Source organism: Lathyrus oleraceus, chromosome 5 (genome assembly GCF_024323335.1).
Source record: "Lathyrus oleraceus cultivar Zhongwan6 chromosome 5, CAAS_Psat_ZW6_1.0, whole genome shotgun sequence".
Classification (NCBI taxonomy): Eukaryota; Viridiplantae; Streptophyta; class Magnoliopsida; order Fabales; family Fabaceae; genus Lathyrus; species Lathyrus oleraceus.
Genome location: NC_066583.1, coordinates 213,792,640 through 213,816,691, shown reverse-complemented (window position 1 = coordinate 213,816,691; position 24,052 = coordinate 213,792,640).

Sequence of the window (24,052 nt, the reverse complement as noted above, 5' to 3'; positions counted from 1 at the left end):
ACTTTGTGCTGGAAAGCCCGACATTTCTCAGTATGGTGCCCTGGTGCCCCGGAGTGAAAGTCACAACGGACGTTGGCGTCGTATCCAGGAGGCAATACTGTTGGTGGAGCCATTGTACGCAACTCTACAAATCCCAACCTGAGTAGTCCGGGCAGCAATTCGGCGTATGACATGGGAAGCGGGTCAAACCGTCGATCAGGCATCCTTTGCCTGGGCTGATACGGACGCTGCTGTTGTTGTTGTTGTTGCGGTTGTTGAACTCTTTGTTGTTGTTGACGAGGTTGAGGTGCAGGAATGGTCACTGCAGCAACCGGGCGATACTGATCTCTATTCACACTTCCTCTATACAAATTCCCTCGGTGTTGTACAACATTGGTTTCACCTTCTCTACGGCGAGGTGCCCCAGAGAAAGGTTTCTTGGATGACGAGGAAGAACCCACATCTTGAATTTTGCAGGCCTTGATCAGACTTTCAGTTCTCTCGCCACAGATGACGACATCAGAAAAACTACCGAATGGGCAGCTTCCCATCCGGTCCATAAATACACCCTGAAGAGTGCCGATGAACATGTCTGTCAACTCCCTCTCCAGCATAGGGGGTTGAACTCTCGCAGCAAGCTCACGCCACCTCTGGGCGTACTCTTTAAAGCTTTCATTGTTTTTCTGGCACAGACTCTGCAACTGAGTCCGGCTCGGTGCCATATCCATGTTGTGCTTGTATTGTCTAAGGAAAGCTTCTCCCAGATCCCTCCAGCAGCGGATAGAATCCCTTTTTAACTCCATGTACCAGTCCAAAGAAGCCCCAGATAGACTTGTAAGACCCCAATTTTGGGCCCTAAGATCCCTCATGGCCCATATCATTCATATCATAACCTCAAGGATCATTGCATGCCTTTGTCCCCTCCTAGTGGGTAGTTTGCCTTGTGGGTTGATTTCTTGATCACCAAGCATACTTTGCATTTGTATATCTTTGCTTTTCATATGTTTACTAACCAAAAAGTACAAAAATATTGTCAGTCTAACCTTGTTGCTTGCAGTTGAAGCAATCATCAGCAATTAGGTCAAAGTCGGTCAACAGTCAGTCAAAGCAATGGATGGTGGCCATTCTTGCACAATTTGGGCACCATGATCAATAATCAAAGGTTCATACATCTTGGGACATCATTTGAAGTCAAGTTCTCAAGGGATTAGGGTTTGGAATTCATCAGAAGTGGTCCAGTCACTCAAAACCCTAGAAAAGTCAAACTTGGTCAACTGTGGATTTAATCAAGGATTTGATGGATAGAATTGATTTGAAGGAGCTCATTCATGCTTGTATAAGCCTCATCTATCATGTTCAACCTCATCATGGAAGAAAATCAAGTCAATCAGAAATTTTCCAGAAATAGAAAGTGGACCTGTAATTTCAACTGCCAAAAATGGAAACTTCTTGATCTTAAACTTACATCATGATACAAGCTTCAAATGAATTTTTGCCCAACATGAAAGTTGAAGATCTTGTTCTCCCATTTTCAAAAAGTCCAAGAACTCTCAAATCCCATGTGTGGTTGTCAAGATATGATCAAATCATTTTCACCAATTTTTGAACTTCAACAAGCCATATCTCTCAAACCATAAGGCCAAATTTGGTGGGGTTTTTTCCTACAAACCACATTTTTCATCCTCTTTCCAAAAATATAAATTTCATTCATCAAAACCCTACCAATCAAAATGGCATTTTTGGACCTTTTTCATTTAAATTCAAAGTTTGACCAAACTTTGACTTTTGGCTTCTTTGACTTTTTCTTGATTTGGCCAATTTGGAAATGTTGTAAATCATATTTGTGGTTTGCTCCAAGCCTAAAATCATAACCATACCACCATTTTACCATCATTATGGACCAAATTGCAAAACTTGAAAATTGGCAAATAAAGCAATTACTTCATTTTAGACAAAACAAAGTGCATCACTTTATGAGCAACAACAAACAGCAATTGGCAAGGGTCAGTAGCAGCCTGTTGTGAGGCCCATTTCGACCAAACACACCTCCATTATCCACTTTGGTACAATTAGCAAAATGGCCAATACTTCATTTCACACTAAGCTAGCTTACCATTTGATTAAAGGGCTTTAAACAGACTACATAAGGGAAGTTTTCTGTCATTTGAACCCTAGGGAATCACAGCCACCAAACAGAAAAACTCCATTCTCTACTCTCTTGCAACTTTGCATTTTGGCTCGATTTGAAAGAAACCCTCAAAGACCACGAGTTCCCTTGCATCCTTCAACATCCTACCAACCTTTGGAAACCTTTTGGGTCTTTAATCACCAGCTGGAGCTTCATTTTCTCACTCTGTTTTTTACCAAGCATCAGCCATGGCATTTGTGAACTCGAGCCGGATTTGAGCTGATTAAGTCAAGTTGCTTCAAACAATCATCATTACCAACTTGGACCTGCATCTTTTCAAGCACAGCAACATCATTCCATCACTATTTCCAGTTTTTCTTCAAAAACAAGTAAGCCCTCGACCTTCTCTTTTCACCAAAACATGCCATGTGTCTTGTAGTCCTTCCCATGCTTGTTCCATTGTAGCTTGAATCATGTTAAATGGTTGACTATATTGCTTTAAATCTGAAATCTCATTTTCATGTACAAATGTGTTTCCTATCGATTTGGTTGGTTCAGGCTGATTTGATGAAAATGAATAGCATATTTAGGTTATATGATGCATGATGATGCTATTGGTATACTTGATTTGGACTTCTGGACATTTCGAATTTTCAAGATGCATGATGATGATGAATGTATGCTGTTCATGTTAAACATTACTTGCCCAGAAATTTTTCATGCTTGTATTTGTTTGTGGCTGAATAATGTGTTGTTTGTGTGCTGGTCGAATTTGGTTTTGATGTTGATGATAACATGAAGATTCCATGGCCATGCTGTTGTTGAAACCCTAGTAATTTTCCAGCAAACTTGCCCTGTTCACATATTGCTAGTGTTGCCTGCTATTGTTGTTTGTATTTGCTGCTATGCTGTTGGCCATGCTGTAGACTGATGATGAATTTATGCTGCTGCTGCAACCTTGCCCTGCCCAGATTTCCCATGTTTGTGTTTGTTTGGTTGTTAGCTGATGTTGTTTAATGATGAGGTTACATTGCTTTGTTTTGATTGTTGATATTGGTTACAGTTGATGCTTGAATGATGAACAATTGATGCTGGAATTGTATGCTGTATGTGAAACCTAGTATTGCATGAAAACCCAGAAAATTCAAAGTTGATTGACTGCTGTTTGTGTGTTACATGAACCTGCTGTACCAATGCCATGTTATTGTGTGATGTTGTTTGAAGCTTGCTCTTATGAGTTGAACATGAAGCCCTGCTGTTTTGCTATTGTAATCTGCCCAGAAAAATCCTTTGAATTGTGCTTGTCGTGTTTGGTTGTTGTTGGTTAATGTTGCATGATGAACTTGATGCATATGCCATGCTGTCTGCTTGATGTTGTTGTTCATGATTCGATGCTTACAATGCTGAAACCATGTTGCTAAAACCCTAGGGTTTATGTCTTAAACCCAGAAATTACAACCATTGGCCAAAGTTACTGTTCTATTGGCTGGGAGCCAATCAAAACATTTCATTTCGCAAGGCCAAAACGCAGCACTTCGATTAGTGGCGCGCTATTTACAACTCTGCCATCGGTTGACCACATGTTGACCCCATATGCCATGCATTTTGTTCATGCTTGCCTCCATATTTCATCCAACTTCAATAAATTATTTCTCATTCAATTTAATTCCAAAAATCCTGAAATTTTTTGCATGATGATCACAAAGATGTCTATTATTTAATCATGATTTTTAATCATTTTTTTGATTGGCTGGATTTTTATTGATAATTGGTTTTCCAACATGTATGCAAAATTGGTACATCTTACCATTTCAATTGTGAAATATTCATGTTGCATCTTATGAGCCTGGATTTTTTTGTGGTGAAACTAGACACATTCACCTTCATTTCCATATAAAGTTTGTGCATTTATCATTTGTGGATTGAGAGTTATGATTTTCTGAAGTTATGTGTTGCATTTGGTGTCACAACATGAACATGCATTTTCCCAAATTTTGTTCACATGCTTCCCTACATCCAAATGATCCCAAATTTTGCATGAATGACCTATCACATGTCTAGTTTGTGTATGAATTTTCTTGGAATTAATCATGCTGTTTTCCATTTGATTGAGAATTTTCTTCCATATTTGGTCATTTGTTGACTTTTTGTGCTATGCCTTGCCAAATCTTTTGTGAAATCCTCATACCATATCACATGACCATGAAATTTCATATGTGATAACTAGACATCTCAAGCTTTGCATTGGTGTTAATTTCACTCACTTCTCTTCTGTTTTCAAATTGATATGATTTTTTTTGAAGTTGACCCATGCTTGTTGACTTTCACCATGCTTACTTGAATTTGGTTTGACTTCATGATTTTACTTGACTGCCTTCCTCTCATCCAAATGCCATGAAATTTTACATGTCTACCATGTTAGATGTTAGGATTGAGTGTGATTTATTTCATAATTTTTGAGATTGTTTGAATTTACTTTTGAATAAAGTCTTTGCTGTTGACTTTTGTATGCTTCTCTTGCCATGCTTTGCATCCTTTTGCACATGAAATGACCATGATGCATGATATAATTATGAATCCAATTGAGAATGCTTCTTGAATGTTTAAACTTGGTTTGGGTTGACTTTTCCTTGCTGCCTTGACTTTTCTTTCATCTTTGACCCTAGGCTAGTCCTAGTGGTCTTCTAAGCTTATGTTGAGTTCATCTGTTTCAGGTTAAGCACCAATGCCCCAATGATCATTCAAATTGGATTGAGTTCGATTATATATTGTGCTAACCCTTGTTTTGTAGGTGTGACTCACATACTTGAGTCTTTGTGCCTTGCACAATTGGTCCCTCTGTGGTTGACTATTGGTTCATTTTCTTTTGATTTTGATTGTTGACTTGTTTACTAATGAGTTTGACTTTTTCAGGTACACTTTAGTTGCTTTAGTTGCTTGCTTTGCTTTTTAGCATTTGCTTTGAGGTATAAACCTTTCTTCTTCATGTAGTCTGGAGACCCGGTCTGTTATTTGACCGGGCAAACTGTCTGAAGTCCTCCTTAAGAGGCAATGCCTGTGTTTGTTTAAAATTGTCCCAAGCAGGAAAAGTCCTTCAAGTAAGGCAATTGGTGGAAGGTAGGGATAAGTAATCTATCCCCCACTATTCAGTGTGTCCTCTCTTTGCTCCCATTACATGGTTGAAGCATTGAGATAAAAACCCAAGATCTAATCGAGTCAATAATGGGGAAAGAGTTCCATCTTTCTGAACTCCCCCACTTTCTATTATTTGATGCTCTCCCTGATCAGGGATAGAAGCAATGAGGCACACCCCTCATCTCTTTTCATCTGCTTCACCTTAGCCTCTCAATGGCAAGGTTAAGAGCAATCTTTTACCCTATTCCAGTTGGCCTCAGTGCCTAACCCTCTTGTGTGAGCCTCCTTGTTTGGCTATAGAGTGTGCTGTTTGATATTCATTGCTTGATTGATTGCTTCATATGCACTTGTTTGCTTATATGTTATGCATTTATCATCATCATCAATTGCCATTAGTGCATGATCATATCATTTGTCTGTGTGACTTTTGTTATTGTTGTTTACCCATTGAGGACAATTGTAAGTCCATTGCTTTGGCATTTGCTCCTGTGATATGGAAGGATAGAGTGTAAGACCTCATTGGTCACTCATATCTTCTGCCTTATCTGTTTGTATGTGAGGATACAGTTATAAGTCCCTGTAAGTTGGCATCTGTTTTCCTATGATCATAATTTGATCTGTTTGATTGTATGTGAGGAAGCAACTGTAAGTCCCTGCTAGTTGGCATTTGCTTTCCTATGATCACATGTTGTTTTGTTTGTTTGTATGTGAGGATACAACTGTAAGTCCCTGCAAGTCGGCATTTGTTTTCCTAGGACCATACTGTGGGGTTAACCTAAGTCCAGACAGATTGGCAGTTAACTTTCATTTCTCATTTTTTTGTTTTCTTCTTAGGAGATTAGTGTAAGTCCATTGAGTGGCTTCTGATATCCCGTTTTGTTTTAGGAGATTGGTATAAGACCATTGATTGGCATCCGGTATCCGTCTTTCTTTTGCTTTGTTTGTTTGTTATTCATTGCTATTCCAAAGGACACACTTGAATCATCTGCCATATGATTTCAAGAAGTGAACCTTCTAAGAAGTTTTATTATCCATCCTCATCCATTCATCATTCATTATGTCCTAGACTTTTTCACACTTTATCTTTCAAACTTGACATAAGTGTTGTGCAAACATCTCCATGCTTTTCTAACTAAAAACCTGGACTCAAGTCCTTGACTCTTTTTTTCAAACTCCATTTCATAACACTTCTTTGAATCAATCTTAATCATACTTTGACTTCATTTTCATAATCACAATCAATTAACTACACCCATTCACTTGTTTTGGCTTTGTCCATTGTTAATCTTTTCACATTAGCCATAGGTTTCAATTATCTTTGTGGTTGATGTAAATCTTGCCTATCCTTAGTGAGTCGACAGTAAGACTTCCGTACTTCAAACAGGGCTAACCCCTCTAGTGCGTCGAAGCTATCCTCACATGGTGGATGTTGTTCTTGGTCGAGTGTTCTCCCATTGATAATGAAAAGCCTCAGTGCTTGTGTTTAAAACTGAATCCACCAACTTTTGGAAATCTTTTAGCCGAACTACGGCGTTTTGATCCTTACCTTTGATGGAAGGTACGTAGGCAGCGGGTTCATCCGTTCAAACCCAATAACCCAATAATAAAAATTGTATATTCTTTTCTCATCACCCCAATCATGTTTGCACAATATTTATGTCATAACAAATAACAATTTTTTACAACAAGTGTGAAAAGGGCTCCCTAGGAGTACCTAGGACGTAGTGGGTGCCTAACACCTTCCCATTGCGTAATTTACCCCTTACCCAGAATCTCTGATCTTTTTATTAGTTTTCTACGTGTAAAACTTCTTAGGCTTTTGTTCGCTTTTCAGCCAATCCTTTGGATAAATAAAAGTGCGGTGGCGACTCGAAATTTCAATGTATCTCTTAGCTTATGGTTTAATCGATAGATCATATAGCGACGAATACACCGCTACAGAAAAGTGGCGACTCTGCTGGGGAGAAGTCACAGAAAAGTGGCGACTCCACTGGGGAATCAAACATCGATCCTTGGTGGTATTGCCTACTTTTCACCCTTGTTGTGCTATATTTTTATTTGTCATTTGACATATTCTTGTACAATTTGGGATGACTGTATTGATTGTAATGTTTGAATTGCTTGATATACATTTGCTGTTTGCTTGGTGATCTGTGAGATGAGTTCTATACCCGGACTCGAGTGCTCTCTAGGATAGGAGAATGGCATAGTCTCGTTGACTGGTGTGGAGTAGTCCTTAGCCAGTTGACTTGCGAGCCCATTCACTTGGTGGAGGTCATGTTGAACTAATAATGTCACACAAGTTATTTGTGGTTAGGCATTATTCTTTCAATCATGTTCCGCAGAAGCCAAGGACCTTAGCTTACCAAACCCATCTTGGCCTATTTTTAGGACCGTAGTGCGGAGGTCGTTCAGATGTCAGTTCTGATACGATTGTTACGCGATACTACACTCATGAGAGTTTCTCTTGAGAATATTCTTGGAATACGAGTATTCGTTCCTCCGATAATATTCGAAAGATGGAACGATGATTATGGGAACCTCTGATAGAACATGTCTGGCAGGTTTAAACCCTAGTACACTCCCTTTGGGTGGTTCTTAACCGAGACTCCATGCTCGTGACTCTCAACAAACCCGTGATTCGTGGTTGAGTCGTTCAAACATTGTTAATGTCAATGGATCCCGGATCAGGTGTAAAACCTAAAATCCACCAAAGCGGCTGGTTGATATTAAGAATGTCTGAACCGGTTCATGTACCGTTAATATCAATGGAACTTGGGTGTCGATAAGGTGAAAACCTAAATCCACCAAAATGGATGATTGATATTAGGGATACAATGAGCTTTCCCACGACCTTTGTCTGGTGTGCCTTGCTTGATCCTTGAGTGTGTTTGTTGCATTCATACATTCATGCATTCATCTGCATCCATATCATCAGAAAAAAAGAAAATTTTCAAGGAACTCAAAGGAGTTTATTTGCAAAACTTTTCAAAACATGAAAAAACCGGAATTTTTTTTTTCACCTGATATATCTGATGAGATATTCTCATATAAGATCAAAATGCTTAAATATTTCAAAGTTTGCAAATAAAACCCTCGGGTTCCTTTGATATAAAAACAAGCATATGCATAAACACTTCATGCATCATTTGCATAAGCAGGTGTTTTATTCCGGTCTCCCGTCCTGTGGCCTGACCCTGCGATCTTCATTTATTTTGAAGACGCACCTCGCCGGTATTATACCAGAGCCGACTCTGCCAGATTGATGGATCATCCTGAGCAAGAGAGTTGTGAACTCAAGGAGGATTTTGCCAGCCCTAGTGCTGTTGATGGATTTATTCCTGCTGATGGATTTATTCCTGTTGATGGATTTATTCCTGATTAACCAATACCGGGCTGGCATTAGCTACTGTTCTGGGACATTTGATGAGCAAGGTTTGTTCACAAGTGGAGGTTTCATTCATGCTGATTAACCTGAAGAAGAAGAGGTTGCCGCTATCATTGAAGAAGATGCAGAAGAGCTGAACAATTTCATCATTCCTGGTGGTGTCTGCCACAATTGGGTCGCTGTGGATGTTCCTACAGTCATTCATAAATCAGCGTGATTTGTTCATCTTGTTTAAAACCCTTCTCCCATGCCAAAAGGAGAAGTAATGACATTGTTGGCAGCATTTTAATACAATGATGTTTTCATTCAATTAATGCATTGTCAAACATTTGTTTTTCCATTTGTTTTCACTTTTTGCTTTTGCATGAAATCAGTGATCACAAAAAACCATGAAAAATAAAAGCAAACATTTTTCATCTGCATAAATGATTTGCTTGTTTAAATATCAAAAGCTTTTCATTATCCAGAATCATTATGCAGGGATTTCTAAACCCATTGAACATAATGATCAAACGCCATCTCCCAATCTTGAAGTCCTTGTATTTGAGGCAGAGGAAGATGATGTTGAAGGGAATTCCTGACGAGATTACCCGCCTTCTTGAGCACAAAGAGAAGCTCATTCAGCTGTATCATGAGAATCAGCAAAACAGTCAAACTGGGGCATTGCAAATGCAATCAAAAATCAATCAAAAAAAAAAAAAAAAAAAAAAAAAAAAAGAAGAAAAAATCAATCAAAAAGAAGAGGGTAAAAAATAAGAAAAAAATCAAAAACCAGGAAAATTTTTTCAAAATTTTCCAAAGGAAAAAAAGAAAATTATACCCTCAAGTCCCTAGTTGACTGATGCTGAATGGGTTCAGAGTCGTTATGACCAGTTGAATCTGATTGAAGAGAAGCGATTAACTGCCATGTGCCATGGTCAGTTATATCAACAGAGAATGAAGAAAGCATTCGACAAGAAGGTCAAGCCTCGTGTGTTCCGAGAAGGTGACCTTGTGCTCAAGAAAGTCTTGTCTTTCGCGCCCGATTCCAGGGGCAAGTGGACTCCAAACTACGAGGGTCCATATGTTGTTAAGAGAGCCTTTTCAGGCGGTGCTTTGATGCTTACAACAATGGATGGGGAGGATTTCACTCGTCCTGTGAATTCAGATGCAGTTAAGAGATATTTTGCCTAAAAAAAAAAAAAGTACATGCAAATGAAAAAAAATGAAAAAACAAATGAAAAAACAGAATAGCTCGCTAAGTTGAAAACCCGAAAGGGCGGCTTAGGCAAAAATGAGCGTCTCGGTGGAAAACCCGCAAGGGTAATTCAGGCAAAAATTAGAGACTTGAAAAAAGAATATTTGCATCCCGCTAGATTGAGTACCTCACTCTGGGGCAATCTAGGCAAAAATTAGGGATTTGGCAAGTAACTGCATCCTGACAAGACTTTCTGGTTCATCAGTCGTCATTTCGTCAGAAGATTCTCGATTCGTCGTCAACCGAAGCTTCGGATACATCGAGATTCAAATTGGTAGAGAAAGGATCATTATGTTCAATGTAGCCCTCTTCCAATATATATCACTGATTTCAAATTTGTACAGATCTATGGAGTCTTGCCATTTGCAGGCTACCATTCCATCAAATCAATTTGAGCTTTTTATCCAATTATTTGCACTCTTATTTGTTTCAATTCAACAAATGTTTTGCATGTTTTAAATTGATAAAATGTCATTGTTTTAAACAAATCAATTTTTTCAAAATTTTTGTTTTAAACAAAGTGAACATTCACAAGATTGAAAGGATACTCAAGAATATCTCAGTGCTCTCCCGAGGGTGGCATGATTTCCAATAGGTAAGACATTGGTTCATATTCCTGGTTTGGTGGTATCTTTTTTCTTCAGACCTTTGTTGAGGCTGTTCCTCAAACAGAGTTGTTGTTGGGGCTGTTCCCCAGTACAGTCGCAAGTGATCTGTTGTTGAAGACTTTGTTTTCTCCAGCAGCAGTTTTCCCTAGCATGGGTGTTTTATTGTGAAGTTTCGGCGGTTGATGGTTTGTCATCTTGGTGCCCCGTCACTTTCTCCAGTGGGTCGTATGCCCCAGACTTTATTTATCTCCTCAGCAGTCATGAGTATAGCCATTGACTGATACTCCCCTCGGAGTCGCGAGTAGAGCTGTTATTGATATCCCCACCAGGATTCGCAAGCAGAGTTGTTACCTCTTTCCCCCATGCAGTGTGCCAGCAGGATTTGTCTGTTTCCTCAGCACGTTTGTTTTCTTTTGAAGACTCGGTAAGTCAGTGGTTTGATACCTGGTACTTTACCTTTTCCCCCGGCGAAGTCGTCTGCGGAATTATTGCTATCTCTCCATCAGAGTGCTTTTTCTCCTCAGCAGAGTAGGATTTATTTTCCTACTCGGTGTTTGACTTGGGTTGACATCCCAGTATATTGCAACCATCTTTTCCTCAGCTTAGTCTGCAAGATTGTTTGTTGTGGCAGTTTTGCCAGTTGGATGCTCTTTCAATCCCCAATATGGTCGGATGATGGCTTTGGCCTCCAGTGAACGGACTGATTTCCTGACTGTTTGTGATCCCCGGTAGAGTTGGCTTATATTGCAGAATCTACTTGTTGTGATCAGTTTGCTGTATATTCTCCCCAAGTGGAGTGGTTCGTTGCAGAATCTACTTGTTTGATCTGTCCTCCCTCGGTGGTTTGTTCCCAAGAGAGTAGCCGACAGTTTTCCCCAGTAGAGTTACTTATGCAGTTAAGATTCTATTTGGATGATATCATTCTCCCTCGGTGGGTTGTTCCCCAGCGGAGTTACATGGATTTGCTTCTACAGCAGTTCGTGCTTATGCACTCTTTTGTTTCTCAATTGACACTGGGGATCCCCTGCAGATATCTTGGGTTTTCTCTTGTTCCCCTACAGATTCGTCTTGGTGGCTGTTGTGCCCGTTGTGACTTTCTGTACCCTGATTGGGTTGTTCCCTGATATCTCTGATTCTCTGCTTCTTCAGCAGTACCTGCAGATCTTTGCTTCTCAACATGTAGATCTCCGCAGATTGGCTCTCCAGCTGGTTTTTCCCCTGGAAGTATAATACCGGACGTTCAGTTCCTGGGCCTGTTGTGTTAGAATTGTCTGTTTTGTCAGCATTCATCAAACATAAATCACGCATATTCATGCATATTCATAAAACATTCAGATATTCATGTTGCATTTTTTGCCATATATCTTTTGTTTGTCGTGTCTCCTGCTATGGTGATATAGATCTCTTTACAGATCTCCCCAAGCAGATGTCGGGTGTTTAAAATCTCTCCATATAGAGTCAACCCCCATAAGCAGAAAATGTTGTTTTTCCTTCTGCAGTTCCCCACTGAGATATATCCTCGTGGATGACGGTTTCTTCCGTTTCCTCCCAACACATATATTGGGATGGATTTTCCTATTTGAGTTATATCCTCATTAGGACGTGTCTTGATTCAGTCTGTCCTTTCGGATCGTTCCCGAATTGACTATTTGTCAAATGTCTTGTGTTTCCCAGTGGGTTGTTCCCCAGCGGAATGTTTTTGGGCCTCTACCCTCATACCCGGTAGTTATAAGTCCTACTTTTCCTGGCTTTCTTAACAGAATTTATGGTTATACACCTTTTATTCTCCAGCCAGAGTTTTTGGTTTTCTACCTACTACCCGGTAGTTGTAAAATCGTATTTTCCTGCTTTTCAGCAGTTTGTGGTTTGTTATAAACCCTATTTTGGTTTCCCATGCGGATTTGTGATTTGTTCTATCCCCACGCGGAGTTTTTGGTCTTCTACCCCGTATTCGGTAGATGTAAACCCTAATTTTGTGGTTATCTTCATCTAGTCTTTGATGATGATTTTCCTTTGCTTGTGTAAGTTGCTCAGATCAGCACTTATATTCTCAGCAAGTCTTTTGTGGATAATTGCCGTATGCTAGCAATTTTATCCCCAGTGGGTCTTTTCACCGTATGCTCGTGATTTGTTCCCCGGATCATTGGTTATTTACCAATGCATCCCCAGCTAGTCCCTGTCGATAATTGCCGGATGCTTGCAAATTATCCTCAGCAGATCGCCTTTCATTTACCCTTTTGTTGGTAATGTCTGTTGCTCCCTTTTGATTGGTCATCACTATATACCTATTCTGGTATCCCGATGCCTTTCTTTTCGGATTTTTATCCTTAAACAACCCAGTAACCGGTTCAGGATAATCTTCCATGCGAGTATATTATTCACGGTCTGCCGGTAATGAATAATATGTCTCATGCGCTCTTTAGTTGGAATCCTTTGTTGATTTTCCCCAGCTGAGCAAGATTCGCATTCTTTGTAGAATCGAATGTCCATCCTTTAAACAAGTCTGCTGTTCTAGCTTTCTTTCGGATGATGAGTGTCTTGGAACACACACCAATTCACGCTTTTTTGCCCATCCTTTAACCAGTTTGCGTTTTGGATGATGAGTGTTTTGGAACACACACCAATTCACGCTTTTTGTCCATCCTTTAAACAAGTCTGCTGTTCTAGCTTTCTTTCGGATGATGAGTGTCTTGGAACACACACCAATTCACGTTTTTTGCCCATCCTTTAACCAGTTTGCGTTTTGGATGATGAGTGTTTTGGAACACACACCAATTCACGCTTTTTGACCATCCTTTAAACAAGTCTGCTGTTCTAGCTTTCTTTCGGATGATGAGTGTTTTGGAATACACACCAATTCACGCTTTTTTGTCCATCCTTTAAACAAGTCTGCTGTTCTAGCTTTCTTTCGGATGATGAGTGTCTTGGAACACACACCAATTCACGTTTTTTTGTCCATCCTTTAAACAAGTTTGCTTTCGCTTTCGCTCGGATGATGAGTGTCTTGGAACACAAACCAATTCACGATTTTGGACCTTATCCTATAAACAACCCAGTAACCGGTTCAGGATAATTTTCCCTTCGAGTATATTATTCACGGTCTGCCGGTAATGAATAATATGTCTCGTTCACTCTTGGGTCAATCCTTTGTTGCTTTCCCCTCAGAGTAAGATTCGTATTCTTTGTAGAATCGAATATCCATCCTTTAAACAAGTTTGCTTTCGCTCACTTCAGGATGACGAGTGTTTTGGAACACACACCAATTCACGTCTTTGGTCGGTCACCTGTTACATACCTACAACCCGGTATCCTTGGTGTTCCTTCCTGAGTTTGTTACTCTTACCGGTAGCATCTCATTTTGCTTGTTACTTCCCCAGTGGAGTTTTCTTTTGCTTCTCCTCAGGAGTCAGCTTGTGTCTCTCCAATGGATTTATTTTCCTTTGGAATCCTTTTTCCCAGTGTGAGTCCTTCACTCCCCAGTGAGTTCTCCAGTCTGTTTTCTATTCTTCTAATCAGAGTCGTGTCTTGTTCACGTTATGTCAGTTTATCTTCCCCAGTTTGGAGTCGTGTATTGTCCACACATCTCTCATTTCTTTTATTATCCCCATAGAGTCTTGTCAGAGTCTCTGTTCCTGGTGAGTGTATTACTCCGATGGATCGTCTTTTCTTCTGTGTGAATCATACTCCCCACAGAATTTGTGTCTTTTGCATACATACATTCGCATCATGAGGTCTCTTAGGGACCAAAATTTGTCTCATTACTGTTATTTAAGCCCATTCTACCGCGTCGAGATGAAGATTTCTAAACTTCACTTCTCCGGCTAGAATGACCTTAAATAGGGGCATCTGTAAGACCCCAATTTTGGGCCCTAAGATCCCTCATGGCCCATATCATTCATATCATAACCTCAAGGATCATTGCATGCCTTTGTCCCCTCCTAGTGGGTAGTTTGCCTTGTGGGTTGATTTCTTGATCACCAAGCATACTTTGCATTTGTATATCTTTGCTTTTCATATGTTTACTAACCAAAAAGTACAAAAATATTGTCAGTCTAACCTTGTTGCTTGCAGTTGAAGCAATCATCAGCAATTAGGTCAAAGTCGGTCAACAGTCAGTCAAAGCAATGGATGGTGGCCATTCTTGCAGAATTTGGGCACCATGATCAATAATCAAAGGTTCATACATCTTGGGACATCATTTGAAGTCAAGTTCTCAAGGGATTAGGGTTTGGAATTCATCAGAAGTGGTCCAGTCACTCAAAACCCTAGAAAAGTCAAACTTGGTCAACTGTGGATTTAATCAAGGATTTGATGGATAGAATTGATTTGAAGGAGCTCATTCATGCTTGTATAAGCCTCATCTATCATGTTCAACCTCATCATGGAAGAAAATCAAGTCAATCAGAAATTTTCCAGAAATAGAAAGTGGACCTGTAATTTCAACTGCCAAAAATGGAAACTTCTTGATCTTAAACTTACATCATGATACAAGCTTCAAATGAATTTTTGCCCAACATGAAAGTTGAAGATCTTGTTCTCCCATTTTCAAAAAGTCCAAGAACTCTCAAATCCCATGTGTGGTTGTCAAGATATGATCAAATCATTTTCACCAATTTTTGAACTTCAACAAGCCATATCTCTCAAACCATAAGGCCAAATTTGGTGGGGTTTTTTCCTACAAACCACATTTTTCATCCTCTTTCCAAAAATATAAATTTCATTCATCAAAACCCTACCAATCAAAATGGCATTTTTGGACCTTTTTCATTTAAATTCAAAGTTTGACCAAACTTTGACTTTTGGCTTCTTTGACTTTTTCTTGATTTGGCCAATTTGGAAATGTTGTAAATCATATTTGTGGTTTGCTCCAAGCCTAAAATCATAACCATACCACCATTTTACCATCATTATGGACCAAATTGCAAAACTTGAAAATTGGCAAATAAAGCAATTACTTCATTTTAGACAAAACAAAGTGCATCACTTTATGAGCAACAACAAACAGCAATTGGCAAGGGTCAGTAGCAGCCTGTTGTGAGGCCCATTTCGACCAAACACACCTCCATTATCCACTTTGGTACAATTAGCAAAATGGCCAATACTTCATTTCACACTAAGCTAGCTTACCATTTGATTAAAGGGCTTTAAACAGACTACATAAGGGAAGTTTTCTGTCATTTGAACCCTAGGGAATCACAGCCACCAAACAGAAAAACTCCATTCTCTACTCTCTTGCAACTTTGCATTTTGGCTCGATTTGAAAGAAACCCTCAAAGACCACGAGTTCCCTTGCATCCTTCAACATCCTACCAACCTTTGGAAACCTTTTGGGTCTTTAATCACCAGCTGGAGCTTCATTTTCTCACTCTGTTTTTTACCAAGCATCAGCCATGGCATTTGTGAACTCGAGCCGGATTTGAGCTGATTAAGTCAAGTTGCTTCAAACAATCATCATTACCAACTTGGACCTGCATCTTTTCAAGCACAGCAACATCATTCCATCACTATTTCCAGTTTTTCTTCAAAAACAAGTAAGCCCTCGACCTTCTCTTTTCACCAAAACATGCCATGTGTCTTGTAGTCCTTCCCATGCTTGTTCCATTGTAGCTTGAATCATGTTAAATGGTTGACTATATTGCTTTAAATCTGAAATCTCATTTTCATGTACAAATGTGTTTCCTATCGATTTGGTTGGTTCAGGCTGATTTGATGAAAATGAATAGCATATTTAGGTTATATGATGCATGATGATGCTATTGGTATACTTGATTTGGACTTCTGGACATTTCGAATTTTCAAGATGCATGATGATGATGAATGTATGCTGTTCATGTTAAACATTACTTGCCCAGAAATTTTTCATGCTTGTATTTGTTTGTGGCTGAATAATGTGTTGTTTGTGTGCTGGTCGAATTTGGTTTTGATGTTGATGATAACATGAAGATTCCATGGCCATGCTGTTGTTGAAACCCTAGTAATTTTCCAGCAAACTTGCCCTGTTCACATATTGCTAGTGTTGCCTGCTATTGTTGTTTGTATTTGCTGCTATGCTGTTGGCCATGCTGTAGACTGATGATGAATTTATGCTGCTGCTGCAACCTTGCCCTGCCCAGATTTCCCATGTTTGTGTTTGTTTGGTTGTTAGCTGATGTTGTTTAATGATGAGGTTACATTGCTTTGTTTTGATTGTTGATATTGGTTACAGTTGATGCTTGAATGATGAACAATTGATGCTGGAATTGTATGCTGTATGTGAAACCTAGTATTGCATGAAAACCCAGAAAATTCAAAGTTGATTGACTGCTGTTTGTGTGTTACATGAACCTGCTGTACCAATGCCATGTTATTGTGTGATGTTGTTTGAAGCTTGCTCTTATGAGTTGAACATGAAGCCCTGCTGTTTTGCTATTGTAAGCTGCCCAGAAAAATCCTTTGAATTGTGCTTGTCGTGTTTGGTTGTTGTTGGTTAATGTTGCATGATGAACTTGATGCATATGCCATGCTGTCTGCTTGATGTTGTTGTTCATGATTCGATGCTTACAATGCTGAAACCATGTTGCTAAAACCCTAGGGTTTATGTCTTAAACCCAGAAATTACAACCATTGGCCAAAGTTACTGTTCTATTGGCTGGGAGCCAATCAGAACATTTCATTTCGCAAGGCCAAAACGCAGCACTTCGATTAGTGGCGCGCTATTTACAACTCTGCCATCGGTTGACCACATGTTGACCCCATATGCCATGCATTTTGTTCATGCTTGCCTCCATATTTCATCCAACTTCAATAAATTATTTCTCATTCAATTTAATTCCAAAAATCCTGAAATTTTTTGCATGATGATCACAAAGATGTCTATTATTTAATCATGATTTTTAATCATTTTTTTGATTGGCTGGATTTTTATTGATAATTGGTTTTCCAACATGTATGCAAAATTGGTACATCTTACCATTTCAATTGTGAAATATTCATGTTGCATCTTATGAGCCTGGATTTTTTTGTGGTGAAACTAGACACATTCACCTTCATTTCCATATAAAGTTTGTGCATTTATCATTTGTGGATTGAGAGTTATGATTTTCTGAAGTTATGTGTTGCATTTGGTGTCACAACATGAACATGCATTTTCCCAAATTTTGTTCACATGCTTCCCTACATCCAAATGATCCCAAATTTTGCATGAATGACCTATCACATGTCTAGTTTTTGTATGAATTTTCTTGGAATTTATCATGCTGTTTTCCATTTGATTGAGAATTTTCTTCCATATTTGGTCATTTGTTGACTTTTTGTGCTATGCCTTGCCAAATCTTTTGTGAAATCCTCATACCATATCACATGACCATGAAATTTCATATGTGATAACTAGACATCTCAAGCTTTGCATTGGTGTTAATTTCACTCATTTCTCTTCTGTTTTCAAATTGATATGATTTTTTTTGAAGTTGACCCATGCTTGTTGACTTTCACCATGCTTACTTGAATTTGGTTTGACTTCATGATTTTACTTGACTGCCTTCCTCTCATCCAAATGCCATGAAATTTTACATGTCTACCATGTTAGATGTTAGGATTGAGTGTGATTTATTTCATAATTTTTGAGATTGTTTGAATTTACTTTTGAATAAAGTCTTTGCTGTTGACTTTTGTATGCTTCTCTTGCCATGCTTTGCATCCTTTTGCACATGAAATGACCATGATGCATGATATAATTATGAATCCAATTGAGAATGCTTCTTGAATGTTTAAACTTGGTTTGGGTTGACTTTTCCTTGCTGCCTTGACTTTTTCTTTCATCTTTGACCCTAGGCTAGTCCTAGTGGTCTTCTAAGCTTATGTTGAGTTCATCTGTTTCAGGTTAAGCACCAATGCCCCAATGATCATTCAAATTGGATTGAGTTCGATTATATATTGTGCTAACCCTTGTTTTGTAGGTGTGACTCACATACTTGAGTCTTTGTGCCTTGCACAATTGGTCCCTCTGTGGTTGACTATTGGTTCATTTTCTTTTGATTTTGATTGTTGACTTGTTTACTAATGAGTTTGACTTTTTCAGGTACACTTTAGTTGCTTTAGTTGCTTGCTTTGCTTTTTAGCATTTGCTTTGAGGTATAAACCTTTCTTCTTCATGTAGTCTGGAGACCCGGTCTGTTATTTGACCGGGCAAACTGTCTGAAGTCCTCCTTAAGAGGCAATGCCTGTGTTTGTTTAAAATTGTCCCAAGCAGGAAAAGTCCTTCAAGTAAGGCAATTGGTGGAAGGTAGGGATAAGTAATCTATCCCCCACTATTCAGTGTGTCCTCTCTTTGCTCCCATTACATGGTTGAAGCATTGAGATAAAAACCCAAGATCTAATCGAGTCAATAATGGGGAAAGAGTTCCATCTTTCTGAACTCCCCCACTTTCTATTATTTGATGCTCTCCCTGATCAGGGATAGAAGCAATGAGGCACACCCCTCATCTCTTTTCATCTGCTTCACCTTAGCCTCTCAATGGCAAGGTTAAGAGCAATCTTTTACCCTATTCCAGTTGGCCTCAGTGCCTAACCCTCTTGTGTGAGCCTCCTTGTTTGGCTATAGAGTGTGCTGTTTGATATTCATTGCTTGATTGATTGCTTCATATGCACTTGTTTGCTTATATGTTATGCATTTATCATCATCATCAATTGCCATTAGTGCATGATCATATCATTTGTCTGTGTGACTTTTGTTATTGTTGTTTACCCATTGAGGACAATTGTAAGTCCATTGCTTTGGCATTTGCTCCTGTGATATGGAAGGATAGAGTGTAAGACCTCATTGGTCACTCATATCTTCTGCCTTATCTGTTTGTATGTGAGGATACAGTTATAAGTCCCTGTAAGTTGGCATCTGTTTTCCTATGATCATAATTTGATCTGTTTGATTGTATGTGAGGAAGCAACTGTAAGTCCCTGCTAGTTGGCATTTGCTTTCCTATGATCACATGTTGTTTTGTTTGTTTGTATGTGAGGATACAACTGTAAGTCCCTGCAAGTCGGCATTTGTTTTCCTAGGACCATACTGTGGGGTTAACCTAAGTCCAGACAGATTGGCAGTTAACTTTCATTTCTCATTTTTTTGTTTTCTTCTTAGGAGATTAGTGTAAGTCCATTGAGTGGCTTCTGATATCCCGTTTTGTTTTAGGAGATTGGTATAAGACCATTGATTGACATCCGGTATCCGTCTTTCTTTTGCTTTGTTTGTTTGTTATTCATTGCTATTCCAAAGGACACACTTGAATCATCTGCCATATGATTTCAAGAAGTGAACCTTCTAAGAAGTTTTATTATCCATCCTCATCCATTCATCATTCATTATGTCCTAGACTTTTTCACACTTTATCTTTCAAACTTGACATAAGTGTTGTGCAAACATCTCCATGCTTTTCTAACTAAAAACCTGGACTCAAGTCCTTGACTCTTTTTTTCAAACTCCATTTCATAACACTTCTTTGAATCAATCTTAATCATACTTTGACTTCATTTTCATAATCACAATCAATTAACTACACCCATTCACTTGTTTTGGCTTTGTCCATTGTTAATCTTTTCACATTAGCCATAGGTTTCAATTATCTTTGTGGTTGATGTAAATCTTGCCTATCCTTAGTGAGTCGACAGTAAGACTTCCGTACTTCAAACAGGGCTAACCCCTCTAGTGCGTCGAAGCTATCCTCACATGGTGGATGTTGTTCTTGGTCGAGTGTTCTCCCATTGATAATGAAAAGCCTCAGTGCTTGTGTTTAAAACTGAATCCACCAACTTTTGGAAATCTTTTAGCCGAACTACGGCGTTTTGATCCTTACCTTTGATGGAAGGTACGTAGGCAGCGGGTTCATCCGTTCAAACCCAATAACCCAATAATAAAAATTGTATATTCTTTTCTCATCACCCCAATCATGTTTGCACAATATTTATGTCATAACAAATAACAATTTTTTACAACAAGTGTGAAAAGGGCTCCCTAGGAGTACCTAGGACGTAGTGGGTGCCTAACACCTTCCCATTGCGTAATTTACCCCTTACCCAGAATCTCTGATCTTTTTATTAGTTTTCTACGTGTAAAACTTCTTAGGCTTTTGTTCGCTTTTCAGCCAATCCTTTGGATAAATAAAAGTGCGGTGGCGACTCGAAATTTCAATGTATCTCTTAGCTTATGGTTTAATCGATAGATCATATAGCGACGAATACACCGCTACAAGACTATCTTGGAAAAAGTACATCCACATCTTTTCATCATCCGTGTAGGCAGAGATCTTCCGATAGTAGGCCTGCACGTGGGTGCAAGGGCAGGAAGTACCGTTGTATTTGTCAAAAGATGGTGCCTTGAATTTATACGGGATTCTCAAGCCTTCCACTAACCCCATATTAGTAACATCAAAACCGAGAGAGTTCTAACATTCCATAGCCCGAATTTTCTCAACAAGGGCATCAACTTTACGATCTCTCTCATCGACCCTTCCCAGAACGTCTTCGTCTTCACTGAGCATAGTGAAGATATCCTCTTGTCTGTCCACCATCGGAGCCTGATTACGGGCCGGAGCATGGACTACTCTGGCATTGGCGGTCTCTGGAGCAATCGGTTGACCGTTGACTCGAATACCTCTTAATTCATCCCCTACAGCATAGTTGTTGATGGGCACATCCGCAGTAGGGTTGTCATTGATCGGGCCTCCCTCTGGCAAAGCTTGGTTGGCCGGTGGAATTACAACTTCTTGCCTCTTAACTAGAGCTCGAAGTTCTTCTTGACCTTGCGCGACCCCTTGCATCATGTGCATGAACTGGGCCATGTTAGCCCTCATCTCAGCTAACTCAGCTTGCACTTGATCCATGTTTCTTTGATGGTTGAGTCTCGTTGAGTAGCGTTGCGGTCTTTGATCAGCTATCCTGCCTGAACACAGGAATCAAAGTGAGAAGTCACGAACAAGAACACCTGTTATGCAAAAATGATATGAGTATGATGTTAATGATGCGTATGATGCACATGATATGTTCGTTTCTCAGGCATTCAAAGAGCCTGACTCATCCTCAAAAAATGGCAACCTGCAGCAACAAGGGAACAACATACAAGGTAACTGAGAACAGAATGAAACACCAACAACCTTATCTATAGATAAGAGCAACAGGCTCATACAACAGAGTCAACAAAGATCCATGCAATCGGAATACAACAATGAATCCCATCCAACAAGCCTGGAGGTGATTCTCAACATACACATCAAAGAAATAAACTAAGACAAACGGTCTTCCGGAATGAGAGTCTTCAGGTACTGGCACTGGTCTATCAACAGGGCGCATTCTGAACATTCTGGTAGAAGGGTGATCTTCTCCTTCAATTGTCTTCTAAGCTCTATAACTTCTCCTCCAAGATGGGTCTCTAATGCCTGTCTCGAATCAACCTCCTTCTTCAACTGGATGTCTTTGTCTCTGAGTTGCTTCTCCAGGTCTCTGATCTTCTTTTGGTAACTGGCTTCAGCTCTCTGCAGCCTCAAACACTCCCGGTGTTCTGCATCCAACATGGATTCCATTTCCTCGTAGGATCTCTTCTTGCTTCTCAGTCTACTAGCATCCTCTCCCTGCACTCCTCTGAGTTGATGAGCCAAGTTTAACCTATCAACGTTGGCTTTGTAGAGCTCCATTTGGGTATCTTGCTCCTTCTCTCTCAACCGACGATTCTCCATCAGGGCTTGCTTGTAGTGCTCAGCGGGCACACTCTCAGCAAGGATCAAAGGTGGTTGCTCCTGCAACGGCTCCATCCTATCGTAGGGTAGCAACAAAGTTTCCACTCTCTTCTTGACCCAATCAGTGTAATCAGGCATAGCAATGGCAAACTTCTTCCCTAAGGCAGATCCATCCTTCACACCAACAGACTTCCAAGCTCTTCCTATCTGCTCCAATCTAGATGGGTCACTCTGCTTCTCAAAATACACACTTTCAGCTACCTCAGCTTCCAGTGGTTTTCCCTTCATTACAAACCCTAACTGACGAAGAGAGAGAAATGGATTATAATTTATGCAACCCTTAGTCCCTACCAGTGGCACGTTCCGGAACTCTCCACAACTCATAATAACATTCTGTACATCCATCCGATATGACTGCCATCTGATATCATAAGCAGTAAGAGACATAACCCTCGGAGTCCACTTATGAGTGCTCTGAGCATCCACAAAGGGTCCACTAACTGGAAGGAGAGACATGAACCATCTGAGCAAGAGAGGTAAACAACATCTGATAGCTCCACCCTTACCATGCCTACTGTGAATAGCATAGTAAGTGTCAGCTAACAGAGTAGGAACTGGATTCCCTCCAATGAAGATACAGACCGCAGCATAGTCAACAAAATTGGGCATGCTCGGGAACAGGACGATCCCATAGATCATAACAGCAAGCTGGGCATGAAAAGCTTCCCAATTCCCCTTCTCTGCTTCTCCTCTGGCAACTCTCAGCAGAAACTTCAACGGAAGACCCACAACATCCCCACTAGGCTTCCAGTTATCACAGACTTCTTTGACACTCAACTGGAGAGCTCTGGCAACAACTCTGAAATCAACTTCCTTCGGTACGTCCAAGAAAGGAACCTGATGCTGAATCAGAACACTCAACAGAATGGAATACTCCTCAAGAGTAGGCGCCAACTGATAATCTTGAAAGGTGAAACAATGAAGCTCTGGGTCGTAGAACTGAAGAAGGGTCTGCAACGGCACCGGATCGACTACCATCTTCAACAGTGTCAGAATATCCCCATACTGGTCAACGAACCCCTTCTGGTTACCACTGGTTATCAGGCTACTCAACTCGATCAATGAAGTCAACGGCTCACGATGAAAGCTGTAGGAACAAGTCTTCCGCTTCGGCTCTGGGACTGTTGCCATCTCTATCAGTGAACAAGCTCTGGAATGTACCTGAGAAATGATATGCATGCAGAGATTAGTTTTTTTTCTTTTTTCTTCTTTTTCTTTTTTCTTTTCTCTTTTTTTTTATATTGCGTATTTTTTTGAAAATAAACATGCTATGATGCACATGATGCAGACACAACTGGCTGGCCGTGCATCTCTGAACACAAGGTCGAAGCTTCGGTTTAAACTCAGAACCCCAAATCCATTTGAAACCCAAAGTCAACTGAGAACTGTCATCTGAACTCAAAGTCACCAACAGGACCACAAGTCACCAACGGTACCTGTAATAATGATCAACCCCTCCCCACTCACGGCGTCGTCTAGGCCAGGGTAAGGTCGAGAGAAACGCAGCATAAATAACCTTTCGCAGAATATCATCATATACACACCCGAAGTATGCAACGATAATATCCCACCAGGGTCTGAACTGCTCGTGATATCAATGTTCCGCTAAGTGGCGCAATACCACCCGCTTCCCATGAATCACTCTATTCCTAAGTATCCTAGATTTCACTCATGGCCTGGGTATTAGGCCTTTTACCTCAAGTAACTCCCACCCCAACAGAGAGAAACAGACAACCATCCAGCCAGATAAACAATGAATGTGAATGAATGCAAACATAAGTGCAAACATAAATGCACACAATAAATGCAAGCAATAAA